Source organism: Myotis brandtii, unplaced genomic scaffold, assembly GCF_000412655.1.
Source record: "Myotis brandtii unplaced genomic scaffold, ASM41265v1 scaffold1164, whole genome shotgun sequence".
Lineage (NCBI taxonomy): Eukaryota > Metazoa > Chordata > Mammalia > Chiroptera > Vespertilionidae > Myotis > Myotis brandtii.
Genome location: NW_005354027.1, coordinates 268715 through 274770, shown reverse-complemented (window position 1 = coordinate 274770; position 6056 = coordinate 268715). Strand labels below are relative to the sequence as shown.

The 6056-nt window shown below is 43.7% G+C and overlaps 1 pseudogene; it reads right to left on the bottom strand.

The window, feature by feature from the left end:
- LOC102261826 overlaps positions 1-6056 on the bottom strand; it is a 60247-nt pseudogene that overhangs the window by 5368 nt on the left and 48823 nt on the right.

Genomic DNA, 6056 nt, shown 5'->3' with positions numbered 1-6056 from the left:
AGCCGAGTCCGATGCAAAAGCAGAGAGTCTTTTATTCGAACTAGTTCGGCTCCCCGACCACACTCACCGATGCAACGGTAAGCCAAGTGGCAGAGAGAGGGCGAGAGAGCGCGGGAGAGAGGTTTTATAGTAAGGGGAGGAGAGAGGACTGTGGGCCCTGCTGATTGGCCAGGGGCAAGTCGGTGTCTCATTACACAGGATGTGGTCATCTCCATGGTGCGCACTTCCCTTGGCTGTCATTGGTTAGTTTAAAGAAATCCTGGGTGTGGATAGCAGAGGCTTGGGCTTCCAGGAAGAAGCCCCGCTGAGCACATGGCTGCCCAAAGATGGAGGATACGGGGCAAGATGGAGGGCATAGCCCTTGCCCTTTCACTAAGCACAATTCCCTTGCTGGGCAGTAATCCAGAACTTGAAGTACTTCAAACCAGATACCACAGTCTGTCCAGATCCTGTAAAGTTGCTTAAACTCTATATTATTGATATTGATATATTCAAATACCAAAGCCAGTGTCTTGACACAGAGTACTTCACAGTGTCAATCAATTTAATGATATTTCACAGGAGGGTTCTCCAGAATCTTAATCTCTTCTTTTATCTTCTTTATCTTCACTGGCTTAAAAATTTTTACAACCACTCTTTGGTGATGTTAATGACCTCAAATACTTCATATGCTTTCCCTGGACCAAGTTTTCTAACCATTTGCTAGTCACTGAATTACCCCAGTTTGGGACGTGAGCCTCATAGTACTCTGGGCTCCTAGGGCTGTTCACCACAGCCTAGCCCTGCACCCTGCAGCCCCTGGAAGGCTGGAAGGGGGTGCCTCAGGGCACCCAGGGCTGTGGCTGTGAGGCCAGGGCCCTGGGGCAGCAGCAGAGGAGGAGGAGCTGGGAGGCAGGTGGGCTGGGGGTGGGGCATGGTGAGGCAGAGGGCTGGGCTGTCCTCAAGTTGCAAGACACCCTAAGAGGGGGTGCTGCAGTTTCACAGGCAGCAGCCCCTACTGGCCAGGAAAGGAGATGCTGTTTCTGAATTCATTTTTTTTAAGTCATCACAAAGTTTCACTTTATATGTAACCTCTGGATTATTTCAAATATGTGCACTTATCAAATGCTACTATTCAAATCAAACCCTGGGAGCTAAAATTCTCTGGGGTTCCTATTGGTTCTGCATTCATAGATCGCTGTTACAGACCATGCAAGTGGGTGTGTGGAAAGTCACTCTGGAGTGAATCAGGTACACAGCACCCTAACCCTGAGCCTACACAAAGTCCAAAAACTATAGGTCTTTCCTCCCAAAGTTAAATCCAAATGGCACCATTCCTCTGTCTAGTATCTCACAATGGGACTGTGAACTAAATTGAAGCTCTTGTGAGCGGTTTAAGGTCCCTGCTCACAGCAGTCACTTTCTTGACGGTTTGGTTTCACAGATGCCCAAGCTAATCTTGTTAGGTTGGATGTTTCTCACCTTTTAGTTTTACAACAGCAAGTGAACAAAAGCAGGGTGCTTCCTATTCTGTAAACATACACTGCTGGGCCTGCCTTGTGTGCTCTGTGGCCCCTTGCAGTGAGTTTGCTGACCTGGAGCAGAGTTGAGGCTGTGATGGAGACAATCGTATGTAGCCCATCCAAGATGTCAATTGCATCTTATTGTTTGGGAGTAGACAGGATTCGTAGAGACCAGTGCCACACAGGAAAGTGTTAACCTAAAAATAAAAAGTCTTTCAAAGTGAGAGGCAACAGATCAAAGAATAGCTATTTGGGATACACTGAGTCCGGCAGAAGACCAAATGGGTTTTTTTGTTTGTTTGTTTGTTTATATTTTATTGATTTTTTACAGAGAGGAAGGGAAAGGGATAGAGAGTTAGAAACATCGATGAGAGAGAAACATCGATCAGCTGCCTCCTGCACACCCCCTAACTGGGGATGTGCCCGCAACCAAGGTACATGCCCTTGACTGGAATCGAACCTGGGACCCTTTAGTCCGCAGGCTGATGCTCTATCCACTGAGCCAAACCAGTTAGGGCGACCAAATGGTTTTGATGAGGAGACAAAGGCCCTGGGCATTTATGAGAAGAAGGGGACAATTACCTCAATGGAAGGAGGGCATTTCACATGACACAGTCATGTTCATTCTAAGTAATGTTTTTACTTTTAAGTCCAGTAGGCATCAGTCCGGCAGTCCTAACAACTACTTTCTTATTATCTTCACAAACAGTTCTTTGGGGCACAGTGTTACTTTAGGCCTGGTCCAAAGGTTACTTTGCCATGTTTTAACATTCCAAAGGTTTGAGGCATAATATGTGCAAGGCAATTTCTCTGGCACGGCAACTCCAGCTCCTTTTTTTTCACAGAAGAAAAGACAAATTCTTTGGGGTCAGATAACCAAGAGTGGTTTAGCAGAGTGCACAGGTCTGGTCCTGTGATAGCCCAGATGTTAATGGGGAATGAGTTAAGGACAGGAAGCACCCTATACCAGTAAGGTGTCAACCGGCAGAGCTAGAAATTAGCAGGAGTCTGATGTTGACAAAAGCCTCTGTCCTGACAGGCAAGGAGCAGGATTGCTACAAAATGGAAAAAGGTTTGATCCTATCATTGGGACCATCTCAGTTTGTTCAAGTCTTAGTGGCTTCCCAGGATGCAGAAGTGGGAAAATCCTGGCCAAATCCAGACTCCTAAGTTTTAAGGTCAGCAAACCAGGCAGAAATACTAACCCAGAGCAAAGGGCTCTCCTTTTCGCCTGGGCCTGGGAAGCCCAGCATGGCTCCTGGATTCCTGCGGGCAAAGCTGTGCTCCCACTTTAGCTCGTGCCCTTATCCTCGAAGAACTAAGGTCATGGGATTATTTTAGAAGAGTTTACTCTGGGAAGCAGGTACTCTAATCGCCTCCCTTTTAGGCCATTATCCTTATTTTAAAGCCTGAGGTTAAGTGTTTTATTCCAGGTCAACAAAGCTAAGTAGTGGTAGAGTCAGATCTGGAAAACTAAATGGTTCTGTTTCCACGCCTGTGTCCTTTGTGCTGTAACCTTCCATCTTATAACGTACTAGAGGCCTGATGCATGAAAATTCATGCAAGAATAGGCCTTCCTCCCCTCCGGCACCCGGGACCCAGGCTTCCCTCCTCCAGCCACCAGCAGGCACCCAGGATGTGGGCTGGCTTCCCTCAGGCTGCCCACAGGCACTCAGGACCCGGGCTGGCTTCTCTTCATCCCTGGCTTTGTCAGGAAGGACATCTGGAATAGCATCCAGAAGATGTCCAGTCTAATTAGCATATTACTCTTTTTTTATTATAGAAGCTCAGTTTGGGGCTCATCTGAATGCTGGGTCCATGGGTGTTGAGGGCAGAAGCAAATGCCTGCTTACCACTTCTGGTTCCCTCCCAGTTTCTAGCCGACACTTAGCAATACCAGGCAGTTCTTAAAGACTGGGGTAGGTTGTTTAAGTAATGAAGATTAAATACACATGGAAAGAAAAATAGTGAGGAAGATGTACTTGGAGGTTGTGGCTCTTGAACTTGAAACTGAGCAGAGTATTGTAATTTATACAGTGGGTAGGTAACACTTGGAATATGGGTTCTATTTGAGGGGTTGAGGTGGGAAACGCAGAGTGTGATGTAGAAAGAGGACTTAGGGTTGAAAAGGTCACGTAATCATGGCAGAGAGATAGGGGTATTGAAATTGGTATGCAATGCAGTAACTGGTCCCAGCATTCCATACTGTAGATCCTTGCTGCATACATTCTAAAAACTTGTTCTCAGAACCCCATTTTTAGGGGCTGGCTCCTACCTTCTGTTGCTATCACTTAATTAAGTATATATTGATCTTCTACTGTGTGCCAGGCATTGTACTGGCACTGGAGGTATGCAGGCAAAGAAGTCATAGTCCATGTCTATAAGAGCTCTCATTGTAGATGAAGGAGGACTAAAGTCTGGGATCAATAAATCTTTGCAGGTGACCTCAAAGTTCACATAAGATACAGAGGTACAAACTTCCAGTGGGAGACAGGGTATCTTCACAGAGAGGGGGTCTCTGGGCTGAGTCCTGAATGAATACATGTTCCCAAGATGAAGAGACAAAGTGAAGAGTGTTCTGTGTATAAAGCATAGCTTTTCTCCATTTCTGGGGACTGAGGCAACCATTTTTCTCCTCCTCCCATATACTGATTAGGAACTCCTAGGACACCTACTATCCTAGCCTCAGTCACATACAAGAGTTCAGAGGTGCTACAAAAGCCTTCTCTACTCCTCACTCCTTATCCAGTCCCTGTGGCCATCACCCAGGGTCCCACGGCAGGGCCTGGAGGGGAGAGCTCCCCAATCAGTCTCCATTACTTCTCCTCCACATGGATACACACCAGCACATCAGTATTCAAACAACATGCCTGCTCTACATGCACCAATAAGTAATTAGAAATAAAATAGGAAAAGTATTCTACCTACAATGAAGATAAATGTATAAACTAGTTAGAAATATGTTTAACAAGAAAGACCTAGAGCCTAGATAACTGATACAAGAGGTAGAACCTACATCCACATTTTTATTATCAGATGTGAAATGAGAATGAAGCTAATGGAGTGACACACACGGGAAGATTTAATGTCACAGTAATACCACATGCTCTCCAAAATAATGTGCAAACACTATCATTTTAATTGATAGTCCAGTGTGGTATTTTATTTAAATTGGATCAAATAAACGACTGTAAAATTTATATGGCAAAATGTATATATTTATATTTTTTTAAATAACTATGAGGGTGGTTATATTTTGCCAGTTTTTAGATCCTCCGAGCTGTTATAACCTATATTCATGTCAATGGTGGGGCAGAGGAACCCTATGAACAATCCAGACATCAGTCTCAGTGTATGAGGATTTAATATGGGACAAAACACAATTCAGCAGGAAAACATTAGATTAATAATAAATGGCACTGGCATAGATGTTAGTCTTCTGGAATAAAATAAAATTAGAGATCTGTTAGCAGTTATACAAACTTAAAATCTAGTCTGATCAAAGGCTTGAATGTAAATAATGGGTAATTAAATTCTTAATGAGAAAATCTGGGAACATAGATGCATATTCTATGTTTGAGAGAGGCCATTTTAACCACAATGAAACACAGAAGATATACAAGAAATGACAGTTGTGTGTTATATAAAACTTTTTAAAAATGTATTTTTATTGATTTCAGAGAAGAAGGGAGAGGGAGAGAGATAGAAACATCAATGATAAGAATCATTGATTGGCTGCCTCCTACATGAACCTTACTGGGGGTTGAGCCCACTACCTAGGCATGTGCCCTGACCAGGAATCAAACTGTGACCTCCTGGTTCATGGATTGATGCTCAACCACTGAGCAACATGGCCAGGCTATTATATAAAACTTTTAAAAGTATGGGAAAGATGCCATAAAAATACCAACTGAAATAAAGGGCCAATATCCATTTTATAGAGTGAAAATTTTCAAATGGACCAGAGAAAGAAAACGTGGAAAAAATGGAGAAAGGAGAAAAACAGATAATTCAAATGGAAACAAATCCAAATGGGCAATGCATATATGAAAATAAGTTCAAATTCACTGATTATCAGAAAAAGGCAAATTTTCTGGCAGTAAAAAAAAATCACTTGCCACTTTGGTCAAAATGATTAATAACCCATTTTGCTGGTAGTGTTGTTGGGGGAAAGACTTGCTCATACATTGTTAAGGAAAATATAAAGTGCCACAGAGACTTTGGAAATGATATGGCAATACCTTTTTAATTATAAAATGCACTAGAGGTCTGGTGCACAAAATTTATGCATGAGGTGGGGGGGGTCCCTCAGCCAATAGTGTTGTTGGGGGAAAGACTTGCTCATACATTGTTAGGGAAAATATAAAGTGCCACAGAGACTTTGGAAAATGATATGGCAATACCTTTTTAATCATAAAATACACTAGAGGTCTGGTGCACAAAATTCGTGCACGAGGTGGGGGGGGCCCTCAGCCCGTCCTGCACCCTCTCACAATCTGGGACCCCTCAGGGGATGTCCAATTGCCGGTTTAGGCCTGATCCTGCATGGATCAG